The following is a 23,386-nucleotide window of genomic DNA, read 5'->3' as shown; positions in this document are numbered from 1 at the left end:
CCAGACACAGAAAGAAAAATACTGTATAATTGCACTTATATGTGGAATCTAAAATAGTCACACTCATAGAAGTAGAGACATAGTGGTTACCAGGGTCTTGGGGGAAGGGAGACATGGGGAGGTGATGGTCAAAGGGTATAAAATTTCAGTTACAAAAGATGAATAAGTTCTGGGGATCTACTGTGCAATGTAGTGCCTACAGCTAACAATATGGTACTGTATACTTGAAATTTTCTAAGGCAGCAGATCTTATATTAAGTGTTCTTACCACAATATAGTAATAATAACAAAGGGATAGGAGGGAACTTTGAGAGGTGATTATTTATGTCAACAGGCTTGATGGCTTTACAAGTAGACACTAATCCCCAAATTCACTAAGTTGTTTACATTAAATATGTACATACTTTACATATTTTACATGTTAATATGTACAAAGTGGTAATAGGATAGATAGATCAATAGATAGATAGATAGATAGATAGATAGATAGATAGATAGATAGATAGATATAGACAGACAGAGTAGGGTGTTTACATATAGCTCACGAAAGGCAGACAATAGCTTTGTCTTACTATTTGAATACGTTGAGAGAATATAATTAAAGTGACCAAAAATCCCTGGGAATTTATTCGATTCTTTTGAACAATGACCAACCATGGGAAGGGAAGTCCCAGCCATATCAGGAGGGGGACACCAGCAAGCTTAACCATCTTTCATTTAGGTGTTTTCCATCTATCCTTAGAGCTCAACACACAATACAAAGACAGCCTTCAACACTGGGACCCTCTCCATCCACAGCACGCACCCTCTGACCTGCTGTCCAAGCAGGGGTGGTGGCCTGCCTCTGTCCAGAAGTACCCATGCCATGGCCCAGTTCTCTCTCAGTACGTTTATCTGGTAGAATGATTAAGGGTGTCCATCATGGCTGTTAAACAGTAGCAAGACGGCCTATTATAAAAGTACTTTCAAGTACGTAGGATGGAATGGTTCTAATGAGGGGAAAGGCATGCTAAGAATTATCCCCCTTTAGATTAGCTTAGTACTTTATATGGTTGACAAAACTCTTTTATTAAGATCATCTCATTTTATTTTCAATCCTCATCACTGAAATTCATGTTAAAAAAAAATGAGCAGCTATTTTTCCATCATCATTTTGTAGAGGAGGAATCTAAGGTCAAAACAGGTGAATGATTCCTGGTCACACAGCTGGGAGGACCCAGGTCGCCTTATCTCCAAATGCACTATTAAAACCCAGGTTTATGGGGAAAGAGCCATAGCTGACACCCTCTTTGTTACAACTGAATTTTCCATATGTAAAGCTTTCTGCAGATAGAAAAGAACTTATTTTACAATTTTATTGTGTTGGATCAGGGTCAAAGGCCGGACAAGCTCGTCACTGGAGGCAATTATTGAATGGTGAAAAGAAGGAAGGAGACAAAGAAGAAAGAAAGGAAGAAAAGTCTTCCTTTTTAAGGGATGAGGCTGGCTACAAAGCACATCCATATCCTCTATATGAGAATAATAGCAGAGTAGGGACCACCACAGTTGACTTTCACCGAATAAGTAATATGAGCATAGCACTGTGGAACTGACATGGGCCTTAGAGATCATAATAAGCTGTAGAGCTCTGCTTGCTAAGTGACTCATGCCCACAACCACATCAGCTGATCTGAACTCACATTCCCATACACAAACATGAAAAACAAATGCTTTCTGGACTAAAAAAAAGTACACACACAAGTCTGTTTACGTGAATCATCCTTTTTTGGGAAGCTAAAAAAGGGTGGGAAGGAAGCGGTCCATAGGCTGCAGACGAGACGGGTAGCAGTGTGGACAGTCTCTCTTTGATCCTTTAAGAATTCCCCAGTTGAAAATGCTGCGGGGAGATGAATCCTCCTCTCTAGAATACAGGCTGCATCTGACCCTGCTCCTTGGAGTCTTAGCATCAGCTCACACACTGTCTGTCTGTCTCTCTCTCTCTCTTTCTCTCTCTCTCTCTCTCACCTCTCTCTCTCTGCCTGAAAATAACTTATTCTGTTTTTCTGCAATAAAATTGTGGCTGAACTAGGGGAAGCTGGAAAGTTCCAGCCTGGGGTCATGCAAGGAACGTTATTATTTCCAGTAATGTTAGGAGTTGGCTAATTGGTCTGTGAAAGAGCCTTATTCCTTTTCCTCCTGCCTTCCATCACATATTCATTCACTCATTCCTGCATTAATTCATTCTGTAAACATTCACTGATAGGTTCTGTAGGTACATATGTGAAAAGGAAAGGGTCCCTCCCGTCCAGAAGCTCTACTCCAGTGAAAGGGAGCAGCCTTTGGGAGAGATGCAGGAAACGAGGCTGAAGGGTGACGGATACAGGGCAGAATGGCCTCACGTGCCACTCTGCGGAGTTCGTAGTTGATCCTACTGGTCAGGTCAGGATTTCCCAAACTTTCGTATGGAAAACCATAGGGATCATGTTTTTAAAAAGAATTTAATTAAATATTCCTGATACTCACAACTTATTTTTACTATATTATTTAAATATATACAAACATAAGGCATGTTTAAAAAAAAAAAAAAAACTTCTGAGTTACATTTAAAAGCGTTTAACTGAGCAATAAGCAATTTGTGATACAGGCAGCCCTTGGAAGTAGAAGAGGCTCAGAGAAGTCGCTCCACAAGGTTGGACAGGCAGCCCTGTGGACAGGAAACAGAAGTGAGGTACAGAAACAGCTTGATTGGTTACAGCTCAGTGGTTGTCTTATTGCACATGGCCTCACCAGTTGGTAGCCTGTGATTGGCTAAGACTTTACTCCTGGTTAACCTTTCAGTTTGTGTATGTACTAAGTTAGGTTGAGGTTTGTTACCTAGGCATGTAAGGTAGGCAGGCATTCTCAGACCAACTTTAGTTTAACAATGGAGTACAATTTCCTAATGTGTATCTCTTATACAATTATAAATCCAAAAGAAACATAAAGTAAAACCAATTAAATGTAAATTAACAAAATTCATTTAATGCAACAAATATTACTGAAACAAAATGCCTGCTGCCTAGGATTATGGTGTCAACTATAAGCATGTGGAATATTTTCAGTTCAGGTTGTTTACTTGATGTGCTGAGTAATGACTCAGTAATCTTCTCTCTAGTCAAACTAGCATGGAGCCACCCATTCAAAGGGGCTGTGGTGATGTCATCTGGCCAGCACTTCCCTTGTCTACATGTCGAGTTTGGCTGTGGGGTAATTTTTTTTTTTCTGTCACTCTGTGTCAGGCTGACATAGAGTGGAATGATCTCTGCTCACTGCAACCTCTACCTCCTGGGTTCAAGTGATTCTTGTTCCTCAGCCTCCCAAGTAGCTGGGACTACAGGCACATGCGACCACACCTTGATAATTTTTATATTTTTAGTAGACACAGGGTTTTGCCATGTTGGCCAGGCTGGGCTCAAACTCCTGACCTCAGGTGATTTACCTACCTTGGCCTCCAAAAGTGCTGGTATTACAGGCATGAAGCCACCACACCTAGCCTGACTCCGGGGTAATTTTAAATGCAAAGGCAGATGTACAGACAAATCAACTGGCAGTATTTGGTTACACAAACAGTCATCCAATGATCTAGAAGATGCATCTATTTAAATTTTTAACTGTCCTTGAAATTAAAGTATTTTTTTTAATTTCCAAGAGATACCATCGGTCCCAAGACTGTATTACTGAAGCCCTCAGCCTAGTTTGAGGAAATATTATATAAGTGCTAGGGGCCTGCAACAGACAGATTTTGGGCAAGAAAGTGGCATGATCAGATTTTCACATTAGAGCAATTACACAAGGGGCAGTATGATGGATAGAGTACAGGAGAGAAAAACTCAGAGTAAGAAGGCCACTTGGGAGACAACTACAATAATTTAGGCAAAGGATGATGAATGATCTAAACGAAGTCAGTGTGAGTGATGAGGAATAAGAGAATAGGCTAGAAATGTTTGTAAAAGGCAGAATCCATAGAATCTATAAAACTCAAGGACTGATTAAATGTGGCAGGTGAAGGAGAAGGGGTATTTCAACCTTAGGCAATGCTATTAACCCTAGCTGGGAATAAAAGGAATGCAAGTTTAATTTCAGATATGGTGACTTGGGGGTGGGAAGGCTGTGAACTGTTGGGGTGAGGCCAGTTAAATGCAGTGGGCTAGAACTGCAGAGAAAAAACTTGTATATGAGGCTAGCATGCTAGCATGGCTGAGCAGACACCAGCCTACTGAGCATAATTTCTAGGGCCAAGAAGTCTCATCGCCCATCCCCACACCAAATAAAATGTTTTCCTACCTACTAGTTGCTACTTAAAGGTGTACCCCAAACAACCATAGCTCCGGTCATCTAACTTAATGCTCTGATACTTTTCCTTCTCTTTTAGAGACAGAGTCTCTGTTGCCCAGATTGGAGTGCAGGGGTGTCCAATCATAGCTCACTGCAACCTCAGACTCCTGGACTCAAGTGATTCTCCTACATCAGCCTCCCAAGTGGCTGGGATTACAGGCGCATGCCACTCTGCCTAATTTTGTGTAAATTTTTCTTTTGTAGAGACATGGTCTCTCTATGTTGACCAGGCTAGCCCTGAACTCCTGGCCTCGAGCAGTCCTCCTACCTTAGCCTCCCGAAGTGCTGAGATTTCAGGTGAGAGCCACATCTGAGGAGAGTGTCACTTACCCTGGAATTGATGTTCTGGGTCCTGAAGTACTCTGGTGGAAAGAGTGTGGAATTCGCACTCATTCAGATCATAATTCAGATCCCTGCCCTGACACTTACTAGGTATGAAATCTTAGCACATCACTGATCCTCTCTGTCTTGCTTTTTGTGAAATGAGGTTTTAAAACCTTTATTAAAAGCTAGTTAGAAATGTCAGGTAAAGTAACACATTACAGTATCTAGCTCAGTGCTTGCAACATCTTAGCCAATTAATCACTCTCATTCTCAAATGTAATGGTTAAGTGCATGGAAGAAACCAGACTTCCTGGGTTCACATCATGTCTCTACAACCTTCCACATGACCTCATATAAGTAAACATACCTCTCTGTGTCATAAGGAGATAATGATATTCCCTAATCCATAGAGTTATTGGAGTAATCTGTGAGTCAATGTACATGAAACTCCTAGAATCATATGTCTTGCCCCATGGTACATGCTATCTAAGTGTTAGCTGCTATTGTTGTCCTAATTACTCCTTCCTCGCTTCCAATAACTATGCTTCAGATTCTTTCCTGGTCATCATTTTAATGCAAGGAGAGAAAGATCACGGTATGCTGGGCACCTAAGCCACTGAGTGTTAACTCCATGGGAGAGGAAAAAGGGGAAGGTTGACAGCCCTAAAGCCATTCTTCGACTGCTCCTCAATTTTGTCTAAGACAAACCAGGGTCTGCACTGCCTCAGGGAGGAAAAGATAGAGTGACTGAAGTCCAAAGCCTTGTGATAAAATGGAAAGACTGTCACTGGATGTCTGGCCAAGAAGGCAGACGTCCAGATGCAGGGACTGAGTTCTTATGAACTATGACAACAGTCGCTTTCAATGAACTTTATTTTTCACTTATCAGTGGTTAAATGCCAAAATTACATTGGATTTTGCACCAAACTGGGAAGGGAGAGGGGGGAAAAAACAGCTCCAACTGACTTGCATGTCCCAAGGGCTGAGTCCTGAGAAGTTACAGCTGGAGAAGCCGGATCAGGAGCATGGGCCAGTGAGCAAACACAGATTTCTCTGATATATTAAGCATTATTATATCAAGTACCTGACCCTAATCAAGCAAGGTCATGAACAAACTAATCCTTTTAAAAATTTTATGAAAGAAACTGTTGTGTGCTTTTCTCTCTGGACTCTCACTTGGAATACAAATGTGACCCAGCTCTTCCAAGGCTTCCCTCACAGAGACTTTAGGTCAAAGCCCTGAGTTGAGTTTTTGGTGATTTGCTGCCTCCACCAGGATCAGTGAAGAATATTTTAAAATAAATTTCAATTTGTTTCAGCCTGAGAGGATGCGATAGCTTTTAGCTCGAAGTGGGACAGACAGGCCTATCGGAGACAGACCCATGATGTGGGGAGGGGGTATAAATTGATCCAATTTCAGGTCTGTCCCCTGCACTGTTTGATTCAGGGCAAGTCGCTTAACCTGCTGAACTCACTGGCATCAGCTATAAAACAATGACAGCACTGCCTACCTCCTAGGCTGGCATAAAACCCATTACGATTTGTCCCTGATGATCTCTCTCCCTCCTGGACAGGCCTCCCTTTAGATTCCACTTCCTCCAGGAAGTCTTCTTGGATATCACTTCCCCCACTTAAAGTCTAGGTCGTGTACCCTGTGAGCGCAGAGCACCTGTGTGTATCCCATCAATAAACTTAGAAGACCATTGTGTTGACGTTCCAAATCACCCCTGGACTATAAACTGTTCAAACAAAGATCATGCTCTTCTAATTGCAGGTGTCTCCAGAGCTTAATGCAAGGCCAGACACACATGAAGCCCTCTGTGTACTTTTGTAAAATGAATGAAGACTGGTAAAATTGCTCTTCTGTCGCTATTTATGTGGTCCTCAGATGAAAGTTACTGCAAAAGAAGTCTGACATTCTAAGGTATTCTGTAGTATGCTTCTCTGAGTTGCCATGCCCGACTCTTGCAGTTATCCTCACCATCAGACTACCCCCACTCTATTCTAAACTCCACTCGCCCTGGAAGCCGAGACTATGGGCTTTCCTCACTGCCTACCTAAGACACCTCAGCCAGGATTCCAAACAAAGCTCGATGCCTGAACTCTCCTTGCCCTTGCAGATCTAGCAGGACCCCCTCAATTCTGTGTCTGCCAAATTCCATTCAATAGGATACACAAAATTCACTGTCTTTGAAAGCATGAGGGACATGACATGTCCTTTATTGGTCTTTACTGACAAAAGATCTAACCCAGGCATCTTCTTCTACTCCCCAGATATGGGTCAGATTCTTTAAGAATATACTGGGAAGGGGGAGATTTGTTTCACATCACTTCTCTGAATTGGACTTGCCCGGAGCACCATGTTCTCCTTTCTACCTCTTTAGGCCTCTCCTCCACTGACCACCCTCCAGAACTCCCAGACAATCCCCTCAGACGGATACTTCTCCCTTTTCATGGGTTCAAACAACAGGTTGATGTGGTACTGGCTATACTTCAATCAAGTGCCCAGACCCTTCATTCTCCATAGCGTCACCACAGAGGAGCAGAAGTGCATGAGTCTCATCTGAGCAACCGGGGTTACTCAAGGAGCCAACACCACATTTTCCTCTTACAAAACTTAAATCTGTTTACATCGCCTAAGAGAAAATACATTTGTATTTGGATATAAATCTGTTTATATCCACAAAGGTAGACTTTCCTCATAGGGTTTCCATCATGGACACAAACTTGTTCCTAACAGGATCTCACATCTCCAAAACAATGTGTTCTTTCCACTCTGCCGAGTGGCGCAACCAAGGTTTGATACCCAACTCACTACTCAGACTTGATCTTGACCTTGGAGCCATTCCTTCCCCAGGGGTACATTTTCTGCATCATTCAGACTAACGAAATTCAGAGGAGCTTTGTCAGGAAGTTAGCAATGGGGGAACACCTCTTTTCCCCAGTGCAGTCCAGCCCCGTGGTAGAGAATGCAGTGGTCACAAGCAGGAGTTCTAAAACCAAGCAACCAGGACTTGAATATGTCTTCTCCCAGCTTTGTGACCTCTTCATGTTACTTTTTGCACCTCAATCTCCTTTTCTATGATATGGTGATAATTATAGTGAGGCTTTAAAGAATTAAAACATACATAGAGCACAGCTTAGCGAAGACGTGCTCCATACATTTTCAGTACAGCTATACATAGTTTTCCACCAATGTAGACATGGCTGTTATTTTTCTGTTTATCTAGCAAATAATTGTTGAAGCAGATATATACACATTCACAGACATCTTCTGAGAGCAAACACTACTTTCCAGAGACAGTACGATCCGGAAATATTTTTCTAAATGACTCATGAGGACGTCTCAAAGTGCAGTCAGCACAGCAAGCTCACTGCTGATGAACTTTCAACTTATACATTTTCATTAGGTGCAAATGGGATTTTCCTGCTGTCTCTGCATTTTGGCTGAGGCTCCTAAAATGAAAACAGTAAGTAGCAAGCCCCTCTATCCCCAATCCTACAGAGACTGCTGGGTCCCAGGGCTCACTAGAAGGTGCCCAAACTGATCTTTTACCTCCAGACTATGTAAAAGAAGACTTGAAAGTCTCCAAGGAAGCTTGTTGAAGGGAAGGCCTGAGAACAGAGATCTCTTGGCTTTTCTCTCCCCATAGGAGAAACTGTCACGTGTCCTTGAAGACTTGAAGAAATGGTTGAACAGAGACCACATCCTGCCTCATGCTGAGACTAATTCTGAGGTCAGGAGCCTGCCAGGAACTGCACAAGAGGGCAGGCAAGGACAGACGCAGCAGGGGAAGCAGGCTTCTTTTTTCTTGGTGGGGTAGAGCAGGAATGCAGGAGTTCCCATGAGCCTGGTAGACACAATGAAATTCATCTTGAAACATCTTGAAAGGACCCCACCTTAGAGGGTGGCCTGCCGGAGCAAGGAGACGTCAGCAGTGAGAGGTTGGAGATACAACCGCCAAGAAAGGAGTTGGGGTGGAAGGAGGGAAGTGGAGCACATGGGGTTGGCTGAAGGGCCTTCACCAATATCAGTTCCTAGTGCATCAGAAAAGTCCCAAAGCAGAGGACCCACAAATGCACATCATGGAAAGGTGTAATGAAGAGCCCAGCATCTGGGCAAAGCCAGCCAAGAGAGAGCCACAAAGAGCACCAGATACATAAAAAGGCTACCCATCTTCTGCTTCCCTGCCCCACCCCCACCCCCCCACACACACCACCACCACCATGGAGAAACCAAAAGCAGCAAGGCAAATTGGGGAGGAGCAGTGAGTCGGGAACAAGTGAAAAAACAGACCATGAGACCAGACTCTCCTTCCCTATTTTGGGAACCCCAGCAAGGGTTAGGCCTGGGCTGTGAAAATGAGAGAAGATGTGAAGAGATTGAAGCTTTGATTTAGACTCTATTGGGTCTTTTCATGCTTATAGATGAGTCATAATCCTCAATAAAAGACTCATTTTTGTTGCTTGAACACGATCAGACTACAGAAGCAGACGGGGGGGAAGGTTGAGCAGAGTATATTTTTAAGGTTGTCATGGCAGAGAAAATGAAGTCGTTTCCTGTTCATAGCTATTGGGCTCAATATATGCACAGTACATTGGTTAAATAATACATATGCCAAAGCAAAATCTCATCAGCCCCATCTCCCGCCAACAGAGGGGTCTGAGCTGCTGCTTCTGTGATTATGGCACAAACTAACCTAATCCTTAGCAGACAGGTCTTTGTTTTTAAGATTGTTATGAGGGACTCTGAAAATTTATTTCTTATACCCCTTTCCTCCAGCCTGCTGGGCAGAGGAGAAAGTGCCCATCAATCGATCTTTAGGTCCACAAAGACCTACCCTAAGGATTGAAATCACTGCTCTGAATGTTATTACTAGATGGTGAAGTTCTCCATCTGCCCCAGTTTCTTTCTACAGAAAGAGAAGGGACTCTTCCAGTCACAGGAACATTGGATATTTAATGTTGGGTAGAGAAGGAGGGACCCAATTTAGTTTGAAAAGAAAGTAATTTAAGATCTTTTCCAAAAAAATATAAAACTTTCTCTGAGAAGCAAATTTAGAGATACAGATGACTCCAAAGAGGACTCAAGAATGGAAAGAAATGATTCTCCTTTTCTCAAAACAATCATAATCATAACTATATTACTCCAGTAAATTTCAAGAACTCAGCAAGGTGGTTAAGCATGCTCCTTTTCCTTCCTCTTTCCTGTTTTCTACTCTTTTCTCTTAGCCCCAGGACAAAGTCAAATCATTTCTCAACCCTTATTCCACCTTGCTGTTTGTTCCACCACTCTTTAAAAGCAAGCCCCTGGGTCAAGCACATCTTTCTTTCACAATGACTCAAGAAAACAATGACAAATTCCATGTGGAAACCAGAGAATGGAGAGGAAAATGCTGGCCACTTTCTTCCAGTTCTCTACTCTCCTGAAAAAGTTTATGGCTTGGTAGAAATTCTGAATTCTCTTGAAATAACCAGAAAAAGCACAGCTGGAATAGCAATATCTAAATAAAAATGCAGCTGACCTGCTAATATTAACTAGTCTAAAAGTACCACGAAGCATGTGGTTTTCATTATAGCAACAAAGCCACTGTAGTATGACAAGCAGCCTGCCTTCCAAGGTTACCCTCATTTATATGATATTGTATTACACGTGAAGCTGGATTCTTGGGTTTAAAGAAAAACAAGAGTTCCACAGCAAGAGGTGAAATGAAGATTTAGGCACTCAGCCAAAGGTTTGAGACTATCCAGGAATGATCTGAGCTCACGGTCACATGATTCCTCTCTGCTCAGCACTCCAGCCACGTGTCATTTAGTCCATGCAGGTGGAACTTCTCACACATGGCCCTTATCACAGGTAATTGTGTTCAAGACCAGGGCATCTCTTGATCAAAACCACATCCCACATAGCACCTACCACGGGTCTTTAGCATCAATTGAGCTCGCAGTTGGTGAGACGATGCAGTTGGAACAGAGCTGGAGTCCCAGAGCTGAGTTGCAAGCCCAACCTCTGTTGCTTTAATGCTGTTTAATCTTAGGCAAGTTTTCCACTTCTCCAAGCCTCAGTTTGTTAATCTGCAAAAAGGTTATAGGGAGAATTATTATTGCTATCATATTCAGAGCTAACATTTATGGGCATGCTTGTAACACTCCAGGGACTCCATTTCATGTAACAAATGTGCATTATTTTGTTCAATCTCCAAAATAATGTGATGAGGAGAGTATTAATATTTTCTCCATTTACAGATAAGGAAACTGAGGGTCAAAGAGGCTAAGCAGCCAAAGTTACCTGAGGAGAAAGTGGCTGAGCTGGGGTTTGAGACTGGGTGTGACTCCTGTCAAGCCCTGTGTTCTCACTCTCTGATAAAGTCAGCACTGCAACGTGACTGTTACATGCAAATAGCACAATGGTTAAAGCCAAGAGATCCTACCACTTCCTTGTTGGCCCCTCTCTGTGCTTTTGTTTCCTTATCTGTAAAATGAAAGTAGGAACAGTTTCTACTTCATAGGATGGCTATAAAAATTGAATAACTTAATATGTATGTGACCTATGGAATAATGCCCAGCACATAGTAGTTACTCTGCAAATGTTTACTACTGTATATGTATTACTATAAAACCGTGGACATGCATAGATGAGAAATGTGAGAATTAAAATAAGAAACAGAAGAGCATGAGAGGCCACCAAATGACCGACTGCTCTGTGGGCACGTGTAAAACTCTCATGGGAAAATTGCAGAGATGACCAGAGACACTTTTGGGTGCTGGGTTCCTGTCGATGCAGAGGAAGGGATCTCAGAGACATTAAGATTGTACCATATTTTACATGCCTGTTTTATATCTATAGCTGGTAAAACCAGGAAAGAACTGGAGAAGAAATGTAATGCTAAACAGATGGGCATCTTAGGACCAAAGAGTCAGGCTAGGGCAGTCCCCTAGTGGCCTGGTCCAGGCCCAAGCACCCCCTGGAAGCATCCCTTTTGTCTGACAATGTCACTACACAAAGTCACAACATGGTGGCCCTGAGGCAGACAAGCCGGTTAGTGCACAGGAGTGGAGCTGACATGCCTTGTTCTTCAACCCCCTAAAGCATTCTCAGATCATACCCATTTCAGAAGGCTGGAAGTGAACCCAGCAAGAGGCTGCTGTGATGAGGTCTTTGAATCAAAATTGACCTGCGTGGGAACTTCTTAGCAAACTTTTCAAAAGCAGGACATCTCTTAGAGATGTGATGTGAGTGAGGATTAAATGACCTGGTAGAAAATGCAAACCACTTTGAATAATTTATGAAATTGCTATCATCATTAAAACCACAGAGATTTATCAACTCTCACTTCCTGAGTAAGATTTGAAGGAATAGATTTGTAGTCTTGGGATGGGACAAGACACCAAGAACGAACATTTGTGATTCAAAACCAGAAACAACTTTGTCTCGGCGTTCCTAGATTTTTCTTCCAAGTATAAATTTCTGGCTATAGCAAAGACAGTAGCAAGTAAGTGATCATTTCACCTCTTTCCAAACTCCTGTTTGGCACATGTCAGATGCAACCTCAGGTTTATAACCTTAATTTTAATATCTATCTCAGGCTAACCCACAGTTTCCTGGAAATAAATGCCTGCCAAAAAAATTAATTAAAAAAAATTTTTTAACCCTTTTAAAGAAAAATACAATGAGGCTGCTTGTGGGAAGGAATCTCTTCCTCAAGAAACAATAAGCAAAAATTACCAAAAAAAATGGAAAGAACATGAATTTAAAATCTAACCATATTGAGTCTATGTCTCCTTACTCAGTGATTTTCAAAATATAGCCTTATTTTGGCAATACTATAAAAGTAATGCTGATTAGTTACTAAAATCTGGATATGACATAGACTTTAATGTAGCAAGGAGATGACAAAATCTTATTTTAAAGGCTGTTGATGATTACTTCTCAGCCTTTTGGCTAAGATCAAGTGTAAAAGCTGGTGATGAAATTTTTCTTAAGAGGAAAGTGTTTTTTCCTTAGCAAAATGCTTTGAAGAGCCATTTGGCTATTAAAAAAAAATAAAATAAAATAGATTTGAAAGATTGCTCAGAAGAAAAACCAGGAAACCAGTGGTAACTTTGTTTCTGGATAATGATGGAAGAAAAAAATAAGTTTCTAAAGGCGGACGGAGATGGTGGAGACATAAGTTGGTGGAGGAAATAGGGAGGAAATGAGAGAAGGCGGGAGGATGGGGGTTCAGGAAAATGAAATCTGGAGGCCCAGGAAAAGAGAGCTCAAGAGAAATTCTCACTGATGAAAAGGGCTGAGAATATCTGCATTTAGAACTGAATGGAGATATACCGTATTTAGCTTTAAAGAATTTGCCATGCTCTGCAGCAATGCAATCTTCCTGTTTTCTAAAAACCCTTGTAAAAATTACACACAAATGCTTTCTATAAAGGCATTTAGGAAAATTGTTTTAAAAAGAGAAGCAACTGTGTGTAGTTTTGAGAAAAAATAAAAACCTACCTGAGGCCGAGAAGCGAAAGAGTTTACCAAAATCAGAGGATCTAGGAGAAAATGACCACATCCCACCCCATCCTGCCCCCTAGAAGTTCCATAGAAAATGAACAGCAAAGTATTCTGGGTTTCCCTTTACATGTGCAAACCATTTTTATTTGAATATTAATAGTGGGAGCAATCAATGAAGCAGGCAGAATCGGGGAACATGAGAAAGGAGACATCTGGATTACATTAAATAAATGTAATCTCCCCTGATGCAAAAATATTTCTTATCCAAGAAAGGTTAGGTAGCATCACCACCTTTCCTGAAGCTGGTGCCATTATCAAAATAGTCTAATAATCATTAAGAAAGCAGCTGGTGAAATTCAAATATAGCCTTTACAGCTAGAAAAATCGTCTTATCTCAAAAGTGATTACTCAGGATGCAGCTGCCAGAGCATGATTTCCTTCTTTACATACAGAGAAAAATTTCCTATGAGCTTTTGCAATGGCAATGGAAACAGGAATGAATCCACAAGTCTTGAAAGTCTGCCTGATTTTGACAAGACATGATTTTAAAGGGGGAGCTAAGTTGCTCTTTGTACCCACCTCTATACTCTGGAAGTCATGCCTTTTGAAGTCAGTGGGTTTTAAGGATTCAGGAAACACTATTAAAGATACCTGGCTACAGGGCTCAGGTTGCTGAGAGAGAGTATTCCTTTCCTTAGGACTTCTACATATGCGGCGGAGAAATTGTTACACAAAGTTCTGACCATACCTGTGTATCAGACTGTTCTGCCACAGTCTCTTACAGACAGTGGTAATGAATTGCTTTTCAGTATGCACCTGCAGCAAGTTCTGAGGCAATCCTCCAGGAAGCTTTCCTTAATCCTCGCCAGTATGAAGCAGGGTCCCTCCCGTGCTTGAAATAATTCTACAGATGACTGGATAAGAGGCTTGGTGAAATAAGCCTCTCATAAGCACATCTTGTTGATGCAAAAAGTACTTGCAGTTTTGGACCCTGAATTCTAAATCATTATACCTAGGCTCAAACATATCTTTAATAAAAATAGGCACTATTACGATTGGTACACTTTTGCTAATGAGAAATGTTTGTGTATTCCTGTAGCATAAAAATCCGTTCTTTGGAATTCGTCAAACTCTTGGAAAGCATTTTCTGCATCCTACTGGTTGTGGAAGCATTTTCCCTGCAAAAGCTGTCGAGATGCTTGAAGAAGTGGTAGTCAGTTGGCAAGGGTGAATATGACGCATGAGGCCAAACTTCATGGTCCAATTCGTTCAACTTGTGAAGTGCTGGTTGTGTGATGTGCAGTCAGGCAGTGTTGTGGAGAAGAGTTGGGCCCTTCCTGTGGACCAGTGCCGGCTGCAGGCATTGCAGTTTTGGCTGTGTGTCGTTGATTTGCTGGGCATACTTCTCAGATGTAATGGGGTCCCAGGAAGTCAGAAAGCTGCAGTGGAGCAGAACGGCAGCAGATCACCACAGAGTGACCATGATCTTTTTTTTCTTTTGGAGCAAGTTTGGCTTTGGGAAGTGCTTGGAGCTTCTTCTTGGTGCAGTCACTGAGCTGATGGTCTCAGATTGTCACATAAAATCCACTTTTCCTCACACATCACAATCCAATTGAGAAACAGTTAACTGTTGTTGCATAGAATAAGAGAAGATGACACTTCAAAATGACAATTTGTTTTATTTTCTGTCAGCTTACAAAGCACCCAGTTATCAAGCTTCCTCACCTTTCCAATTTGCTTCAAATGCCAAGCTATGATATAATGGTTCAGTGGGCATGGCTTCTTAGTGTCCCCAGTATCTCAAGGAAGGCTACTCAGGTTGGTGGTATTGGTGTTTACTTGCCCAGGGCGAGATCTGTTAAAAAACAAACTGGCATGTTAAAATATTAAGAGTTTATTTGAGGAGACACCAATTCATGCACAGGGCAGCTCCAAACCAGAAGTGGTCAGGACCCTGCCAAAGAAGTGCAAGAGAGAGAAAAGCTATTATAGGGTGAATGCAATAGTGAGGCAAAGAAAATATTTAATTGGTTCAGATCAGATATTGCCTCATTTGGATTATCTCAGCAGAAAGTCCCTGGTAACATAATGCTCAATTGGCTTATGTTTCAATTTGTTTACATAGGAATGCAGGCGGATAGAGTCATCTCAGTCTAATGACCTCCCATTAAGTTAGTTTAACAAGTCCCAAGAGGTTATGGTGAGTTTGTCAGAGGTGCTTGAACCAGAGCAACTCCATCTTGAATAGGGGCTGGGTAAAATGAGGCTGAGACCTACTGGGCTACATTCCCAGGAGGTTAAGGCATTCTAAGTCACAGGATGAGATACAAGGTTGGTGGTACAAGATACAGGTATAAAAACTTTGCAGATAAAACAGAAACCAAGAGGGCAACAAGAGCGATCTCTGGTCATCCTCACTGCTACACTGCCACCATCACCATGACAGCTTACAAATGCCATGGCAACGACAGGAAGTTACCATATGCGGTCTATAAGGAGGAGGCATGAATACTCGACCCTTTGTTTAGCATATAATCAATGAACAACCATAAAAATGTAAAAACAGCAGTCCTGCTGTTGCTCTGTCTGTGGAGTAGCCATTCTTTTATTCCTTTACTTGCCTAATAAACTTGCCTTCATTTTACTCTACAGATTTGCTCTGAATTCTTTCTTGCACAAGATCCAAGAACCCTCTCTTGGGGTCTGGATCAGGACCCCTTTCCAGTAACAACTTCTGAATGAGGCCCTACCCAGCCTCATCAAATGCCAACTGTATCACCCTGAAAATCCGGCATAACTGATTTGTATCATCTAAAAAACAGTGAGTGACAAACCACACCTCCTGTATGTCACATCCTGGTTCTTGCAGCATCTCACTACCTTCCCCACAGGTCCGTAAAACATGCTGGTCACGTTGCTGCTGAGTAAGGGCGATCACTATGTGAATATGCTGTGTCACCATTACCTCTATTGTCATAGGAGCTAGGAGGAACTGAGCACAGCAGGTTGGTCAGGGGTTATGGCAGTGTTCCCATGGAAACCTAATTATTCTAATGTGTAAAATACATACTATCCTATTACAGCATTTAGTTATAACAGCCTAAGAGTTGCATTACTTTCAGAAATGCAAGTGTCTTGGGGATCAAGCTGCAAGTTCCTTGAGAGCAGAAGCCATGTGTCCATCAACATCGTATCTCAGTGAAATTCGGCTGATAAGCAGTAGGTAAACTTTCAGTGAAGGGATGAATGAAACCTGAAGGGGACTGGAATATGCCACCCCAAAATATGCCACTTTGGCATAAGGACTATTTCGAGATTCAACAGATGCAGAACGAAGTCTTTCCAGAGCATCTCTTTCTTAAAAAATCTGACAAAAATTAGAAATTCCTGGGAAATGAGGACTGCCATAAATTGCCTCTCCAAGGGAATTTTTAAGGCCATGAAGAACACAGAAAGTCACCACTGAGATGAACCTGAACAAAGAGACCTTGCCAAGACAGCCCTTGGCTTTCGTTAGTGTTCCCCAAATACTTACCACCTTCCCATAAAGGACTGCTCTTCAAAGCTCCAAACCCTTTCTTTCCTGTCAAATTGCCAAAGTTTATCATTCTTCGTTTAAAATGGTATATAAGCTCTTCGGCCTATTAGCTTCTTTGTGTGCCTTTTCTCCTGCGAATCTGTCTTTTGTCAGTCTAATTTGCAGTGCTCCTGGGAACCTAAGGGGGTAAAGGAAAAAGGGTTATTTTTTTCCACTATAAACTGAATTATAAATTCCATTACAACAGGGCCTATGTCATTTCATCCTCTTAGTACTTAACATAATATCAGTGTATAACAGGTCAGATGTGCCCAATATAGGGTTTCTAAAGGTAGAGTTGCATAGATAGATAGATAGATAGATAGATAGACAGATAGATACATATTTATTTGTTTCATGTGCTGTGGGTAACCCCCCATATAGGCACTGAGGAATGAGAGCTAAGCAAAACCCTGGCACAGCTAGGGCTTGAGGAATAATCTCACTTTTTAGTGTTACTACTCAGCTATTTCCTTTTATATAATCTTTTACATAATCATGTATTAGTTTATAAAAATAGGGCTTGAAGGCTCCCTTTATATAATCCTCTATATATAATCATATAATAGTTGATAGTATGAGTGCCTGAAGAATATTTCCTTACATATATACTTATAATTTTATCTTAGTTCATAATTGGAGGAATGCCTAGAGTGGACACAGTGCAGAGCATGAATTAAGGAATAAGCAGCTTATAATCGGAGGAACCCCGAGAGCAGACACAGTGCAGAGCATGATTTAAGGGAAAAACAGTTATACTAGGACAAGAATCCATGGCCCAGGCGGCAGCGTTCAGTATCATAAAGATACCCGCTGTATGGCAGGCTTGGGGCGAGAGCCACTCTTCCTGATAAAGGAGTTGTAGGACCTTGCTCCAGTTCTTATGGAAGGCTGCCCTCAGAATGGCAAGCCACCTTGGTGACTGTGAACTTTATCAGCTCTTGCTACTGTGCTGCTTGAAAAGCATCTTCCCATAGAACCTGTTGGAAGCTGCCAGAAGGTGGCGGTAACCTTGACGGCTCTGTCACTGCTATGTGACTTAAAGCATCCTCCTATAAATCTTCTTAGAAGTAGTTTTCCCATAGATAGAAGTATTGCACACTGCACCCCCTTACTGCACACAGTCCTTGCCTCCATGGGAACGGGCCCCTTGCTGTGCACTGTCCATCTCCTGGCCTAGGTGACCTAATGGGGGTGGTGGACCCTATGCTTTATTGCTCACGACCCTATCACTAACCTTAAAGATGATTTCACTCACTGCCCTGCCCCCTAACCTATATACAATAAATACTCATGCTTCTGGACATTCGGGGCCTCGCCTGACTCTGCTTGCAGGTGGCGTGGCCCCGCCGGACCCAGCTGCATTTTCTTTGTACTTCTGTGTCCTGTCTCTATTTCTCGGATCCTGCGCCTCAGCACAGCATAAGGCTCACCCCACAACCCTGTGGGGCCCTCAGCCTTACATCTGGCTCACAACGTGCCCTACAATGTGCAATATTTCTAATATATTTATATTCACAATATATACAATATTGCAAAAATCCTAATAAAAACTATAACGTTATTCTAAAGATTGCTATTCACGGCAGGAATTATATCAGTTCTGTGTAGAAAGCTATTTTTAGCAAATGATAAGCAATTCTTACTGATTCCTTTATATGTGTTTATTTCCTAGGGCAAAACCACATAATATATAAATATTATATTATTTTATATATAAATATAAATAAGCAAAGTCCTTATTATTTAGCAACTGTGATGTTTTTGTAAAGAAAATCTTTCACATAGAAATAAATAAAAATTGTTCTTGTTCTTGGTAAATAGTATGGGAACCAGGATAGCACAATTCAATTTTGAAGAATTAAATACCACTAAATGTGTTTATTATTTATTTTTGAGACACGGTCTTGCTGTATCGCCCAGGCTAGTGTGCAGTGGCACAATCATGGCTCACTGCAGCCTTGATGTCCCATGCTCAAGCCACCCTCCCATCTCAGCCTCCCAAGTAGCTGAGATTACAGGCATGCGCCACCACATCCAGCTAATCTCTGGATTTTTTGCAGAGACAAGGTCTCATTGTGTTGCCCAGGCTGGGCTCTAACTCCTGATCTCAAGTGATCCGCCTACCTCAGCATCCCAAAGCATTAATTCTTATTAAAAGTTGTGGTCAGAACAACTATCACCTTTGTTACATGGAAGTGACCTGCAGCAGGTGATGGAGAAGACTCAGAAGACTGACGAAGCAACTTTCAGGGTCTTCATATGGATTTCACATTGGCAGAAAAGCAGGAACAAAAAGAAGTCTTGATTCATTCACAGTTGATACCATGAGGCCATTTACCAGCCCTCATGAGATCCTCCCCAGAAGAGGATCAATATCAAGGGTTAGTGAATCCTATTTCTTCACTTCCTGTTTGTTCAACCAGGAATTTCTACATATATTCATCAGGACACTTCCAATTTCAAGTGACAAAAACCCAATTCAAACTAGTTTGACACAAATGGGAATGTACTGGTTCTTCCAACTGAAAAGTTGAAAAGTAGGTTTCTAGTTCAGGGATTGCAGGCTGGGATTCCTCTTCATCTTCAGACTCTGCTTCTCTCTTCCCTAAACAAAGTTTCTACACTGGGCAGCCCAAAGTTTCTCCGCAGCTTCAGGTTTAAATGGTTCTTTGATCCTGCAATCTTCAGAATGACTCTCTCAGTGCCACCCTGATATCAGTGACTCTGAAATGACTCTAAATGCCTCTTGTTGAGTTAGGTACCCACTGCAGAACACATCACCATACTGGGGAGGGTGGAGCATGATTGTCCACTCTGGCTCAAATGCTCAGTTGTTTCGGAAAATGGCCATGTGTATGACAGCTCCACAGACACGAGAGGCTGGGATTTCACAGTGGGATGCTAGGCAGACAGAAGAGTTTCTTATGCCCTAAGGTTAAGATCTATGTGGAGTGTCCCTTTAACCACCCAATTCACAACCTCCCCATATATGGCCTAATCACATTTTTTTAAACAAAAGGCCTAAAAAAAATTTCCTCCTAGGTTCAGTTCAAACCTGAAACAAAACAAAGCAAAAAACAAACAAAAACAACAACAACAAACCAAACCAAACCAAACCATTCATGATTGAGGAAGCCATGAGATTCAAGGCACTATGTTAAATTTAAAGGCTTCCAAACGTTCGACTTCTAATGAATGATTTGCTTAACCTCAATGTCTCTGTTTTAGCAAGAAGCACCTGTTCTTTAAAACAGATTTACCTCTTTTGCTGAGATACAAATTCTAAGAGAATAATTTAAAAGCTTTCTAGCTTTTAATAGGCCAAATAACAGTTTTCATCAGGGAAATAAAACTATTTCAATTCTCTGAATTGGATACAATCCAAGAAAAGCCATTACCCAACACTGACATATGAAATATCTGCTTTGATTTCCTGTGGGAGATTATTTAGCAATGTCAAGACAAAACATGCCAATTCCCGGCAGTTGTCAAAATGCCATTCCAAGTGAGACCCTGACAGAAGCACATCCACTCCCTCTGCAAATTTCACCAAGCTTTTGATGGAAAACGGATATATTTGTTAGTTTGAGAGAATAAAGACTGGAAGGAAGAATAAGTCTCCCTTTAGGAGGAAACTAGAAGGAAAAAAAGGGAGGAAGGAAGAAAGGAAAGGATTTTTAAAAAGGAGGAGAGGGAGAGAGGCAGGGAAGGATGGAGGGTGACCTTTCAATCTACCCTTCAAATTTATGATAAAATTTTGCCAGGTCAGGAAACAGGCTTTGGAATTAAGGGAGACCTAAGACCAAGGTCAGGCCCTGCCCCCTAAGAGTTACCTACACTTGGTAACTTCATCTTCGTATGTCTCAGAGTCTTCACTGGAAAAATGAAAAATAAGAGTACAATTAATAATGATTAAAAGAAGCAACCTGGCAGAGTGTGGTGGCTCACGCCTGTAATTCCAGCACTTTGGGAGGTCAAGGAGGGTGGATCACCTGAGATCAGGAGTTTGAGACCAGCCTGGACAACATGACAAAACACCATCTCTACTAAAAATACAAAAATTAGCCAGGTGTGGCAGTGTGTGCCTGTAATAATCCCAGCTTCTAGGGAGGTTGAGGCAGGAAAACAGCTTGAACCCAGGAGGCAGAGATTGCAGTGAGCCAACATCACACCATTTTTTTTCTAAAAAAAAAAAAAAAAAAGTAGAAGCAGCAGCAACCCATGTGCAGTGCTGAGCCTGGTGCCAGTCTGTAGAAAGCACAATAAAAAAGATCTGGTATTATGATAGGGCTGTGGAAACAGTGCATCCCCGTACTCCATGGAAAACATTTTCTTTATTTAAATTCATCAACTTAAAAATACCTAGACAGAAACTATGAATAGGCTATGCCTTTTTATTTCATAGACAGAGTGGCAACTTTTGAATAAAAATACACTCTTCTTTGACACATGGAAAATAGGAAAAGGCATCTAAGGAATCTTCACATTATCCAGTCTGAACCTTTGCAGAACGCTAGAGGTCCCTCTTGGCACCAAATCCTCCAGCCCGGATGATGCAGAATTCAAAGTGACAATTTTCTGCCTCGGCCCCACTAGATGTCTCTTCAATAAAGTTATAAGACAGTTAGTGCCCTGGCATTGATTCGATGCCTGGGAATCATTACACAGAACAGAGTTTTAAATAATCAAACAATTTTCCTAAGTGTGCATGCCTGAAGCCACCCTCCACTGCCACACACACAATTCAAACCAAAGATGTCTTTTGTTTTCCAGAACCACTGCCTGGTATTAAGATGGTATTGGGGAAAGGAAGCAAAGGTGACAAGAAAGTTATTCTGATTAACTGGGAACCATAGATGGTACTTGGAAAGCCATGGGGGAGATGCCCTCTAAGAAATTAACAATAAGGTCACTCTCTCAGAATTAAATCACCAAATCAATGGGTGTGCTAGCAATGTGGCTTTAATGGCCAAGGTTCTAGTAAGCAGAACCTGTCTGCTTGGCCAACTTCCTCAAAACACAAAGGAAGAGAAAGCCTTTCTGAAGGAAGGCAATTTCTTCTAGTTGCATCTAATCAAAACTATATTGTGTTGCTATTGGCTGCATACTGGGATGACATCTGACTCTAACCAGCTACCAGAACCACCTCCTTAGTTTTCAGGGAGTGTTTCTTGACACGAACTGGTTCAACAGCATTGCAGCAGCTAGTTTAACAGGCAACATTTTGTCCTTCATTTAACAGCTTCAATGCTCATAAGCCCACCTGGCATTTCTAACCAGCATTTATCCATTTGTCTGAATGGATCAAAGATTGCCTCATGGACATAATAACTGACTCACAGGCATAATGGCTGTGTTGCCCAGCACAGTGGGGTATTCTGTTAGGGGAGTGAGAGGGCTGTGGACAGGGAAATCACGCAGCTCAGGAAGACTCAAACTGCAAGACATAGTAGCAGGTATAGACAAGGCAGAGAGAAACTGAAGGTGGGGTGCATGCAAGATCACAACATAGGCTGGTACAGTGGGTTTGAGAAATTTCTATGTAAATGTCTTTAGGCCGGGGACTCAGCAGAATTAGCCACAATTTCCACCATATTCCATTGTTTCCTACTGTCTTAGGCCTAGGCTAATTTGGTAACATTGAACATCTGGCCCCTTTGGCCTGAGCCAGAACTTTTTTTTCAGGGAGGGTTTGCTAGAAAGTAAATGATTGTGATTAATTAGAGAGATTGGAATGAGATCGAATAGCACTCTCGCGACAAGGTTGATTTACTAATTTTGATCATTGTACCATGACTATGTAAGAAAACAGTTTGTAATTTTAGGAAATGAACTCAAGTATATCGGAGTAAAGGCATAAAGATAAAAATGACTACAGATGACAATGTCTCATTCCAGATCTGCCAAATAAGGATCTCTAGAAGTGAGGCCCAGAAATCTGCATTTACCATGATCCCCAGGGAATTACCGTGCATCTTCGAATCTGAAAGGCCCGGAGCTTTAACACCTGCTCATGAGTGACGCCCATTTACCAGATAAAGAAAATGCTGTTCTTTGCGGCTCCCCTGGTTACCCTCAAAAGCTATGAGGAAGAGAGGATGAAGAGAAGATCAGCCTCTGCAGACAGCTATCATTTTTAACTACTGCTGTTTCCCAGTCAGCTAAAATGGAAAACGGACTGCTCTCACACCAACGTCAATTAAGTTCATCACGGCAGTACCTCAGGTCCTCCTTTCCCATGTATTGGCTGAGTGGGGCGCATTGCCCCCAGACAGACACAGGATGCTGTCCCCAAGCCAACACTTAGAGCTAGCACAGCAATACTTATCACAGAGCTAGAATTGCAAGCTTAGTCAGGTACAGGGAGGGTCATTGCTGATTGCAAAAAAAAAACTTACTTAGCCTTTCAGTAAAAGTGCCTTACAGAATGGAAACAGATTGTCCTATGACAAACCAATGAACACCTCTGCTTGCCTCAAAATGTGAAGCAGAGCTGGGCGCCATGGCACGTGCCTGTAGTCCCAGCTATTCTGGAGGCTGAGGCTGGAGGATCTCTTGAGACCAGGAGTTCTGGGCTGTAGTGCACTATGCCATTCGGGTGTCCGCACTAAGTTTGGCATCAATATGGTGAC

The 23,386-nt window shown here is 41.9% G+C and overlaps 1 long non-coding RNA gene across 2 annotated transcripts in view; it reads right to left on the bottom strand.

The window, feature by feature from the left end:
• The window catches only part of LOC141585004 (uncharacterized), a 227,767-nt gene that overhangs the window by 119,072 nt on the left and 85,309 nt on the right, over positions 1-23,386 (bottom strand). The window contains exons 3-5 of one of the 2 annotated variants that reach the window (XR_012518286.1): positions 16,710-16,890; positions 13,923-15,029; positions 10,595-10,752 (exon numbers count right to left, since the gene is read on the bottom strand). This is a non-coding gene — a long non-coding RNA (uncharacterized LOC141585004). The remainder of the gene's footprint in view (positions 1-10,594; positions 10,753-13,922; positions 15,030-16,709; positions 16,891-23,386) is intronic. The other variant, XR_012518287.1, reaches the window with a different exon arrangement.

Source organism: Saimiri boliviensis, chromosome 7, assembly GCF_048565385.1.
Source record: "Saimiri boliviensis isolate mSaiBol1 chromosome 7, mSaiBol1.pri, whole genome shotgun sequence".
Lineage (NCBI taxonomy): Eukaryota > Metazoa > Chordata > Mammalia > Primates > Cebidae > Saimiri > Saimiri boliviensis.
Note: the sequence above shows the minus strand (reverse complement) of the source record. Positions and strands in the feature narration are given on the sequence as shown.